This window comes from Muscardinus avellanarius (assembly GCF_963383645.1).
Source record: "Muscardinus avellanarius genome assembly, chromosome: X".
Classification (NCBI taxonomy): domain Eukaryota; kingdom Metazoa; phylum Chordata; class Mammalia; order Rodentia; family Gliridae; genus Muscardinus; species Muscardinus avellanarius.
In genome coordinates, this window is record NC_137792.1 from 125975060 (window position 1) to 125988048 (window position 12989).

Genomic DNA, 12989 nt, shown 5'->3' on the forward strand with positions numbered 1-12989 from the left:
TGGCACCTTCTGATTTTCCTTAAACCACTTTGTGGAGATCTGGTTGACATAGTTAATGTCTACATTTCAATGAGTTTGAGGATAAGTACATACCCATGAAGTCAATACCAAAGTCAAGGCTACAAGCATAACCATCATCTCCTGAAGTTTCCTCTCACCCTCTATTATTCCTGTGGGGGTTGTTGTCTTAAGGGATTTTCTTTGTAGTAAGAACACTTAATATAATATCAACCCTCTTAGAAAATATTTTTTTGTACTGGGGATTGAATGCAGGGGCATTAGACCTCTGATCTATACTCCTCAGTCCTAATTTATTTTGCAATAGGTCTCACTACATTGCTGAGCGTCTCATTATGTTGATGAGGCCGGTTTCAAAATGGTGATCCTCCTGTCTTTGCTTTCCAAGTACTGGGATTACAGGCATGTGCCACCATGACTGGCAACAAATTTTAAATATGTCATACAGATTTGGCAGCTGCAGACATTTTGCTATATAGTAGATCTCCAGAACTTGCATAAACTCTGTACACTGTCGTCATTTATCGGAGGGTAAACCACTGCTCCTTCCACCAGGTACCTGTGTTCTTTTTTGAACCCTGTTTGTCAATATGTGAAATATAGTTATATGCCTCAAATTGACCTGGGACCCAAGGTTCATGGCTCCACACATCTAATGAAATTGAATCTTGAAGGATGGGCCGAGAGAAAATACATTAACAAACCACTACCGTGCTTCTAATGTACCCTAAGGATTTATAATCACTCCTCTATGCCAGAAAGGACTGACCACGAAGGTAACAAAACTTTAGGGTCCCGACATTTCCAAGATCCTTTACTTCATTTTTTGTTAGTAATTTTTTATTCTTTTCATAAAAAGTTCTACTTTAAACTATATAATATTCAGGACCAACAATACCTGGATTCATTCCTGCTCTAGATCCTACTTCCAAAGAAAGTCAAGCTCAACAGAGTTAAATAAATGATAATGTACTTTATCTTGTCCTATCTCCTCAGGTTATTTGTATTTTAGTAATGATTTTTTTTTTTTTTTTTTTTTTTTTTTGCGGTACTGGAGATGAAACCCAGGGGCATTCTACCTCCAAACTACACCCAGTCCTATTTTTTTTTCAGATCTGGGGATGGAAGCCAGGGGCATTCGACCTCCGAGCTACATCCCCTACCCTAATTTTTATTCTTTATTTTGAAACAGGGTCTCACTGGATTGCAAAGGCCTCACTAAGTAGCTGAGGCTGTCTGTGAACTGCAACCCTCCTGTCTCAGCCTCCCGAATGCTGGAATCACAAGTGTGTACCACCACGCCTGGCAGTAAAGATGTTTTTAAAGACCAAAAACCTCAATATCTCAGAGAATATAATCACTAAAGAGAAAATGCTGGTACTATTCCAAGCAATAGCAGAAGCAGAGGCCCTTACTAACATACTGGCATACCTTAAATCAAACCGAGTTGACAGTAGATTTGCGTGTGTGTGTGTGTGTGTGTCTATGGGGAGTAAACCCAGGGACATTCTACCTCTGAACTACACCCCCAGTCCTATTTTATTTTCCATTTTGAAACAGGGTCTCACTAAGTTGCTGAGAATCTTGCTAAGTTGCTGGGCTAGCCTTAAACCTGAAGTCCTCCTGTCTCGGCCTCTCAAATACTAGGATCACAGGACTGTGCCACCATGCCTGGCTAGATTTTCTGTGAGGCTGGCCATGGATCCATAGATCCAGAACTTGTTGGGGAAGTTGATTAACATTGGGCCTCCTGTACCTACTATCTCTTCTATCCTGCAAAACACTAGGGAAACGATGTGGAAACAATGAGATGATATTCTCAACTGGTAAGTTTGCCTGCGGCCACCTAGCTCTTCCTCAGGAAAGAAACGTAGAAACATGTCGAGCAGTAGGAATTCATTGGATGCGAGGGTGACCCGTGTTCTGAACGGAGGTCTCAGCATGCCAAGGCACACTGACATTAATTCAGACAACCTGAAACTTATCTCCTCACAGGATAAAATCTTAATTAAGAGGAATTTAGTCTTGAAAGGTGAATATAGGGAAGAAGACTGTGACATTTGTAAATTTACCTAGGGAAAAACACCTCTGAGGGTATGGGTGTGAGTAATCTAAACAGGACTTTTAAACAGCGCATTTTAATGTAAACTTAGAAATTTTGGTGTTGGAAAAATGCTATCACTGAAAAAGAGAGCCCAGGTCAAAGAGAACATTTGGGGGGGGCAGGGAGAAAATAATGTGCTGTATGGAAAAAAGAAATTAATTTGTGTTTGAAGAGTGAACTTAGACTTTGTTGGCAATTAGATGGGGATGCTTACTGACACTGACAGAGAACACGCCGAAGGGACAAGTGTGACCAACATCTGAGACTCTCTGAAATGGTACAGATCGAACCATCCCAGTTTTAATGTGTCGTTCTGATTTGCCTTAACCTCATAGACATTAACAAATTAAATTAATTATTCTTGCTCTGCTTATTCTAAAGCACATCTACTTTTTGACATTCAAAAATAACGTTATTGCTCAACTGATGGAACTTGCGTTTTAAATTTGATCCCAATTAAGACAGCAATCTCCAAACTGCTCTGTGGAACACGAGTATCTGACAATATATTATTTCTAGAAAAGCTAAGGTTCGATCCCCTTTGTGAGGTATCAAGAGGACGGAAATTTAATCTCATTATGGTGTTCAAAGGTAAGGCCTGTGGAAAGTGATTAGGATTAGATAAAATCAGATTGGGACTCAGGTAACTGAATAAAGCCATCAGTGGCTTTATAAAAGGGGAAGAGAGACCAAAAAATACATCTTAGGCTCTTCACCTCTTGCCACGTGGTGCCCTGGACCAACTAGTGACTCTGCTCTAAAGAAGGCTTTCACCAAGCCGAGCGCAGTGCTCACACCTGTAATCCCAGCACTTGGGACGCCCAGGCTGCAGGACCACAGGTCCGTGGCCGGTTGCAGCAACTTAATGAGACCCTGTTTCAAAATTTAAAAAATAAAATAAAATTGGGCTAGGGTGTAGCTCAAGTTAGAGCGCCTCTGAGTTCAATCCCCAGTACCACGAAAAAAGAAGAAAGAAGAAAGGAGAAAGGGGGAGGGGGAAAGAAGAGAGGAAGGGGAAAAGGGAGAGAGAAAGAAGAAAGAAGGGAAGAAGAGAAGGAAGAGGAGGAGGAGGAGGAGGAAGGCTATCGCCAGATGCAGGAACTTGAACCCCGAGAAATGATAACTAAATGAATTTCTTGTCCTTATCAAGTTACCAGTTCAGATATTTCACTGTAGTCATGAAAAAAGAGATTAAGACAATGATCAAACAAGTTTGTGAGAGAGGACATATTCTATTCCCATTTAGGAGAGGCACACTTCATATTAGCATATGAAACACTACAATAACTTATACAGCAAAGAGGTCTATTTAGCTTCACTTAACATAGGCCTTCTTGCTCTAAAGTCCCATTTACACTGATTTCTCTGGGTTTGCCCCTTGGCATTTAAACGGTTTGGTATTCATCCCCTGGCACAACATTCACAGATGTTGGTAGAGAGATGCTCCTAACTCCTCCTCTGGCTCTATGAAGCTCAGCTGAGCTTCCTTGGCATCTACACAAGGGGAAAAAGAACAGAGGAGTGATCACTCATTTACATAGAATCCCCTATGCCCAGCTTCTCATAGCCACATGACAGCTGGATACAGTTGTTTGAACAGCCTGTAGACACAAAGCAGATTGTTTCTCTGTGGGGAAGAAAACCTAGGAGAGCATTTAAGAAAAGGTAAACTGTTTAATTTGTACTAGAAAAACTATATAAAATTATAGTTTGAGAACTATGTATGGGTCAGAAGATGGATTTTTATAGTCCAAACACCCATTATTCTGCTTCCTATGATATAACCAAACCAGTATTATGGCTTTCAGTTACATATTAAGAAAGGGAATGAAATAACCTTCCAGCTTCTGGACAGAGATAAGAAGTATACTTTGGGCAAACAAATAGAAGAGTGTGTGATAAGCTAATTAACCCTTTACTGTTTATTATAAATAAACCCTTAAATCTGGATCAATTTCAAAAGTAGAAGAAAGAAATCAGTATCATACTTGCTTCTATTATTACCCAGTAATTTTCCAAACTCAACTCCTAAACGTTTAGCTCAACAATCCTGACATGGATTCTACCTTTGGACTTGGTACAGGTTGATTATCTCTTATGTTAAGTGCCTGGAACCAAAATTACTTTGGATTTCTGATTAAGGGAGAGTACAGTATTGGCATATACGTAATGAGATATATTAAGGTTGACACACAAGTCTAAACACAACTCTTTTAGGCTTCTTATCATGTGATATGAAGCCTGAAGGTAATTTGACACAACGTTCTTTTTTAAAATAATACTGGAGATTTAACCCAGGAGCATTCTACCTCTGAGATGAAACTAAGGTTCACTAAGAGGCTGAGGGTCTTGATAAGTATCTGAGGCTGACCTCAAATCTGCGATCCTTCTTTCCCCACCTCACAAGTACTGGGATTTGAGGTGTGCGCCGCCTCACCCAGCTAGTTTTTTATTCATTTTTGTCAGTACAGGGGATTGAACCCAGGGATACTCTACCACTGAGCTATACCCCCAGCCCTTTTTTAAATTTTGAAGCAAGATTTTGCTATATTGCTGAGGCTCCCTCAAACCTGTGATCCTCCTATCTCAGCCTCCCAAATACTGGGATTACAGGAATGTGATATAGCACGTCTGGGTATAATATTCTTTATAATTCTGTGCATGAAACAAAAATCTCATGGTATGGAATTTTCCATTTATGGCATCATGTCAGTGTTCAAAATTTTTCAGTTTGGAGCATTTTGAATTTTGTATTTTTAGATCAAATATGCTTAACCTGTATTTTTATGTGCTTTTCTATTGTTTTTCAGTATTGCAGACTGAACCCAAGGGTATTCTACCTCTGAACTACACCCCCAGCCCTGTTTTCTTCTTTTTTTGTGTGTGTGGCACTGAGGATTGGACTTAGAGGCATTCTACCTCCAAACTAAACCCCCAGCTTGATTTTATTTCTTATTTGGAAACAGGCTCTCATTAAGTTGCAGAGGACCTCACTAAGTTGTTGAGGCTGGCTGTGAGTCTGTGATCCTCCTGTCTCAGCCTCCCAAGTATGGGGATTACAAGCGTGCGCCACCACGCCTGGCTTCCTACGCCTACTTTATAATTCTTCATCTTGAAACCAGGTCTCACTAAGTTGCCTCACTTTAGTAGATTTTCTAAATTCTTTTCACTCAAACATATCCTCTGTGTAATTTTCCTTTGTTCTCTAACCCTGATTTTTTTTTTTTTCAGTTTACTGTACCTTGGGCAGGTAATTCAAAACACAAAATACAACCCTCACTACTTCCCATTAATTAGTGGCCATGGAGGCTAGCCCTCCCATCTTCATCCCACATAGCAAATTGCAAGGGAGAAACAGAATTTAGGAATGTTAAAACTGTTATAACATAATAATAAGTCAGTGGAAAAAATGAAATAATAATCTAGCAGCATCAATCTCTAATCCAGGGGTTCTCACCCTGAGTACCATCAATGCTCATGGAACTAATCAGTTCTTATAAGTGGCTTGTAATCTACTCATAAACTATTCAAACTGAATGATGTACACTACTATTTTAATATATGCAAACTCCTTTATGGCTATTAATGAAAGGCAAATCTATAATACTAAATTAAGAGGAACTATAGGATATTATAACATAAAATGACAAAGAATAGCCTTATTCTTTGTGGTAAAGACGAGGGGGAGTAGTTCCAAGAAGTATTTTATAAACATATAATATTCATCCTTGAAAATGTCAGGAGCAACCACTTTAATTCATTGAGGTAATGATAAAAGTCAACTATTTAACACATGCACGATCTGATAGATCTGTAGACAATATATTATGCAAAATGTGATATAATGCACTTTAGTCTTCATATAATGAAAAAGATAAGAAGTGAAATGTAATTTTCTTTTAAAAATCTGAGGACATAAGGCCACTAAGTAATGTATAGCAAAAAATTGTTGAAAGCCTTCTATAGTCACATAATCAAAAATCGTTCCAAAGAACAAATGTATTCAAGTTACTATGACAACCCAAATACTATGTTTGTGACTTAGGCAACACAAATCAATAGATTTTCTAATTAATACCTTCCAAATATTATTTATTCCTATAAACGTCATCTGTACTGAATTATCTAATTTCTGCTGTTAAGTTTTTGAGAATTCCACTATCTTTTGTCATTATCCAAAGACTTTTTATTAATCTAGTCTCTTATGCTTTATTATACATTTCTTTCTTGGCATGATATCAACCATAATTGCAATGACAGAATCTTATACAGAAATTTGTAAATATTTGATTCTAGATTTTTATTTCAAACACTGTTCTTTTTCTTATTAGCCTGGCTTTCTTTTAATGAAAAATTAAGAGGAAACAATACTCTGAATCTGCAAGGTGAATAAAGAAGAAAATATAAAAGAATATAAGTGAAAAAATGCACAACAATGGAGAAACTGTCAGAAGAATGTATTACAGTAAATGAAAGATCTTTTAACTCTAAAAGTTACACACACACACACACACACACACACACACACACACACACACACACACTATGATAAGGGAAGAGAGACCAAAAATTGAAAGTTCCTTACATAGGAATAAGGATTTTTAAAGTATGTATATGCATGGTTACCATTGTAATTCATACTCTGCATGAGGGTTAAACAGTAGAGCATAGATCTCTAGAACTTATACTCATTTTACTTGAAAATAAGTCTCTAAATGTATCTCATCATTACACATTTTAGATTCATATCCAATTCTAGCTTCATATAAAAGTCATCTATAGTGGATATTTCTCTAGCATGCAGTCTGGTTATTTTTCTCCTACGTATCTGTGTGTTTTCCTTCCTGCTGAACCTTTGTTGTTAAAGAGAATTCAGGGCAAAAAATAGTTTATGAAGGAAGCCAGCTGGTTTTGTAAGCTATAAAGGTTAAAATGCTTCTATGAAACATTCCCATAGTAGCTTTGTAAGCAACACTTTTCTCCAAAACTTTATGACAGCTGGTACAGCATGAAACCATATGCCTTTTTATATCTCCTAAATAAAAATGACTAATTTGACTTATTAGCACTGATTCTCAGGAGACAGAGTTAAGAGAGTTCCTGTAGATTTATCTGGCTCTTATTATATTTTAACAATGTCTGCTTTTACACCAAAAAACAATTATGCTAGCCATCTGTTTGCAAATATTTATGAAGAAAAGTATAAACTTTACCTTTATGTACTTCTATATCTTTTAGAAATAGAGTCTTTAGGGTACCTCACATCACAAAACTCTACAAGTTTTATGAAATGACCTGTAAGAAATAGCAGGGGACATCCTCAGAGTGGCTTTCACATAATAGAATTACCAAATATAAGCGTTAGAAGGACCGCCAGAAACTGCTTCTATCAAACTCTCTCATTTTAAAGCTAAGATCCAAGGCCACAGAGTCTGGAATCATAAAGCTACTTACCAACAGAGACAATACTAGAAGCCAAGCTTTCTGAAAATGTAACCGGTGTTATTTGCTTTAAACCCACACTTCCACTGAGAGCCCTTCTCCCTAGAGAGACTCAACTGTGGAAGTCAAGCTAATGGTGCCCAGAAGTTTAAGTCAGAAGTGAAGGTTCATTAAGAAACTCAAGATTCTCTCTCATATAGTGTTGGCAGAGTGAGAGAAGGTTCTATGCAGAACGATTGCTCACCAGATATTCCAAGCAAGAGATAGGCTACAGAATAGACCCTGACTCGCGTGTGAATATGGTGTGAATTACATTCAAAGGCCACCAAGGATACACCTGCAGTCAGAACAAGTCAGGCCTATTGTGGCAACGAGGAACAATGCACATCAAGGGAACTGTAGTGTGTCTGAGGAGTGTGATGGAAAAAAGCTATTAAAGGATGTGGCACTAGGTTGGGTAACTTATTTGGGGGGATCTAAAACACAGAGGCTCCCTCTAGATTGGATGCTATCAGAAACAGGAAGCAACTCTGTATTGGGGGCTCTCAATGAAATGTATCTCTTAGGAGGATAGATGAGGTTAAACTTATAATTGATTTTAAAAAAGGAAATGTTGAAATTCCCTGCAGTTGAAAGAGAAAGAGGTGTTTGGTTTTGTGTAGGATGCACAGTGACCTTGATTTTTTCTCACTTTATCATGATCCCAGAATGACCTTGTCAAAAGAACAAGGCATAGTTGTAACACGAAAAAGAGCTCGTTGTAAGCGTGAGACCAATCTCTGCATAGTAGAGGTTACTTTTTAAAATTTCTCAATGTGGATTCATGGGACAGGGCAAATGAACAGATCTGTGGTTCCCAGGTGATGAAATTGCCTACCTCTCAAATGGAATGCCTAAGTCACTGTAAAAACAACTTGGAAATCATCTTTCATGAAATCAAACAACCAGATCAAAGCAGTACAAAGTAGCATTCACTATCTGCTCATGTCATAGTAACTGAAAATTGGAAAGCAGGATGATTTTGACACCTGGAAGAATTGGATCTGAATCCTGGCATTATTTCTCGATAGATTTGACTTTGAAATTCTCAAAGCCATCAAGGATTGAATAAGATAATATAATCTGTCTTAGGAGATGCACAATTGGGCCATTTCAGAATGTTGTTTCTTTTTCAGTGTTTGGTCCTAAAGAACATTTCTCTTTGCAAGCTTTCCTGGCTATACCCAAGTAGCATTTACTACGATAAGTACTTAATGGGCCCTTAACCATTTAAGCCTTGGTTAAGCTTTAACTTTCCTTTAGGTAGAAAATGAAAAAAAAAAAAAAAAAAAAACAATTGACAGGAAAAAGTTTACCAGGTGGGGAGAATGGCATGCAAAAAGGGGAGACTAGAGGTCAGAAGTGATGGTATATACCTGTAATCCCAGTAGTCAGGAGGCTGAGATAGGAGATTAGGTTCAAGGCTAGCCTCAGCAACTTAGTGAGATCCTGATTCAAAATAAAAATAAAAAGAGCTGGGGTATAATTCAGAGGTAGTAGGGCTCTTGGTTCAATCTCCAATAGAATAAACAAAACACAAAGCCCGCAAAAGTTAGCAATTCTGGGTGGTGAAAGTCTGAGAATAAAATGTTCACACCTGTTGAACTTTTTCTAAAATAAGAGATCCTAAGAATAAAGTGAGTTTTTGTAATGTTGACAAATGAAACAATTAGAAATTATTCAAGTTATTAGAAATTATTCAAGTTAATACTTCAAAATGCCTTTGACCTATAAATTCCCTCATGATTAGAAATATTTTTTGATCTGGTAGAACAAGACAAAGATAAAGAAGTAAAAATAATTATAATAATCGTGGAAGTGGAAAATACAGAGGCAAAAAGTATATTTAAAGTTCTAAGAATTTTAGAACCTGTTTTAGAAAAAGAAGTCTCTCACAGGAGAGAGTTCAGTTAAGTAGTATAAGGGGATTGAGGAAGGGAAGAGAAGAAGAAAGGAGGAGATATAGGAAGAAAACAGACCAAGTAATATTTTTTGCCTATATGAATGTATCACTATAAATATATTATGTATAATCACAACACACCAGTATTTAAAAATAATCAGGAAGGTGCTGGGCAAAGTGGCACATGCTTGTAATCCTAATACTTGGGAGGCTAAAACAGGAGGCTCACAGATTTGTGGTCAGCTTCAGCAATGTAGCAAGGTCCTCAATAACTTAATGAGACCCAGTCTAGATGAAGAAGGAGATTCTATAGATGAGCAAATAAGGCAACCGAACTGAGGGGATGGGAGGGGGGAAGAGAAACTAAAGCACATGATGTACTTAAAGATACACATCACAGTCAATCACCAAGCCAAGCATGGGAAGGAGGGAGGGGGAGGGACTTGGGCTAATTGGATGATGTGTGCATGTATGTCTCCACCATCTTGTATCCCATTAAGATGTATGGCTACAATGCATCCATAAAAATTAAATAAATGAAATAAAACTAAAAAATAAGCCGAAAGGAGGACTGTAGGTTTAAAATCAGCCTCAGCAACTTCGTGAGGTTCTCAACAACCTAGTAGGACCCTGTTTCCAAATAAGAAATAAAATTGAGCTGGGGGTGTAGTTTGAAGGTAGAATGCCTCTGAGTTTGATCCCAGTGCAACAAATATAAATAAATAAATAAATAAATAAATAAATAAATAAAGGTAGGGCTATAGCTCAGAGGTAGATTTCCCCTGAGTTCAATCTCTAGTACCACTAAAGAAATCAGCAAGAAAATGACATTTTCAGCAACAATTACTTAAGACAAAAGAGCAGTCAGTACTCTCTTGAATCGCCATGGGTCATTTTGGATACCTGGAGGCTCAAAAAATTTTTAAGGTTTCCCATATCTCTCCTGACATTTTCACCCAGTGGATTCTTGCATACCTTTCTGATAAGATTGTAAAGGTTCTAGCAACTGGCATTGGCCATTCTTTTCCAGGTACTTAACTATGGGTATCCTCAAATCTTAGAAATTTGAGAACCTGAGAATATTTGAGAGGGACACACAGACACATAACACAAAATGCCAATCTTTTGGAGAAAATTCTGCTAACATTACAAGTCCAAGTTGCTGAGATGCACACATCAATATAACAAGAGAGGCAGGGACCTGGAACAGAGTTTGAGAGAAATTCTATTAAATGAGGGCATTGGAGTTGCTCTGTAAGAACCATTCTGGCTCTCACACTATTTGACTTAATAACTGCTTCAATGGGATATAAAGTAGGAGAAGAAACAAATGTCAAGAAAAACAAAATGTCAAGAGCCTCATTAGCTCAGTTGACTAGAAACAAGTGCTAACAACCCTAGAGTGCAGGGTCACACATGTGATTGTTTCCTAGGCTAGTTGGCTGCCACAAACCTTCCCAGTAACTTCCCCTAGTATTCCCACAAATCCTTGGATGAATCAGTATAATAAATACCCACTGTAAGGAATAGGGCAGAAGTCCACATTATACACCTCATTATGGGGTATTTTACTAAAGACCCAATTGTCCTTCAGCTGAAACAATACACAATTTATTTGTACTTGCCTAACTCAACTCCATGCAGATGGCTCGATGAATAAATACACTTAACCAGGAGACTCTGATGGGCATGGATGCCTGGGCAATTCTGCTCCCACTAGCTATATTGTGACATTCACAAGTCAACTGAGGCTAACTGTACATTTTATGTTACATAAAATGGCAATGAGAAGCCAGGTGTGGTGGCGCACACCTGTAATTCCAGTACTCGGAAGGCAGAGCCAGGAGGATTGTAGGTTCAAAGTTGGCAAACAGTAAGTTAGTGAGATTCTGTTTCAAAAAAAATAATAATGACAACAGAAACTGAAGGAATTTATGTCTTCAAAACCAGCGCTAGAGAAAATCCTCAAAGAGATTAACTACAAAGAAGAAATAGGTAACACACACCAGAACCAGAGAAACAAGAGTTTCCATCCAGCAGACAACTAAGATTGGTTATCTGTGGAGATTCGTTATTTATGTTAGTCTTTTACCTATCTCTAAATGGTATTGTTTGCCTTTATTTTTTAGGATTTCTAGTTGGAATATTAATATACCTTCAGATATAGCATTTGGAAATGTTTTATCCAATTCTATTAGTAACTTTAACTCTGTTTACAGTGTCTTTGGATATACAATATTTTTTTAATTTTTAGGGAGTTTGTATACTCTTCTGTTGCCTGTGCCATTGAAATCATAACCAAGAAATCACTGCCAATTTCAATGTTGTGAGGTTTTATGACCCAGATTTTCTTCTAAAAGTTTATAGTCTTAAGATTTATATTTAGGTCTTTTATCTATTTTGAGTTAATACTTGTATATGGGATTAGGTAAGGGTCCAATTTTATTCTTTTCCATGTAATTATTATTTTTCAACAATATTTAGTTAAAAGATTATTATTTCCACCACCAAATGTTCGTGGAAACCTTGTCAAAAATAACTTGACAATATAGGGAAGAATTTAGCTCTAGGCTTGTATTTAACTCCAATGGTTTATATATCTGCCTTTAGAACAGTACTACACTGTTTCAATTATTGTAGCTTTATATGGTTTGAAATCAGAAAATATATATCTTCTAGCTTTGTTCTTTTTCAAGATCGTTTTGGGTATCTAGAATCCATATTCCATATTAGGATAGATTTTTTTTCTGAAAAATAAATATATAAATATATAAATATATGATAGTTTCACCTAAAAGAAATAGAAAAAAAATTCTCTGGTAAGAAAGAAAGCAAAAAGAAATATTGAAATGTTATCTTTAAGTCATCAAAAGTTTGGTATCAGACAAATGAAACTGTTATGTGAGATTATCATTTTTAATTTTGGATAAATTGCTATAATACTAGATGTCAACCACTAGGCCAAGCATGGGAGGGAGGGATGGGGAGAGTAAGGGGTGGGGATCGGGTGGGGGCTGACTGGGCGATGTGTGCATGTATGTCTACAAAAGTTTGTATCCCACTATGATGTATGAATACAGTGCACCAATAAAAAAATAATAATAATAATGAAATAAAATAGGGATGGGAGTGTAATGCAGAGGTTCATTGCCCCTAGATTCAATTCCTAGTAGCACCAAAAAATGGCAAAGTGAAAAATAGATTCATTTCCACAATAGCTACCGTACAACTCAGTTAAAGCAGGTTACAAGAAAGAGACAGCTGTCAAATGAAATACAATGAAACAAACGTAACATATTGGCTAGTTGTGAGAGTGATGAACACCCAGAAAGATTCTACACTCCAATTTCCTAACAAGCTCTGTTAAATTGGTGCTTTCCTTTATAGAAACCAAAAGTGGAAATCAGAAAGGATACGTTATATGGCGGATTCTAAGAGAAAAACAAAACAGTGGTGTACTGGCTCATGAGAGCCCATTATTAA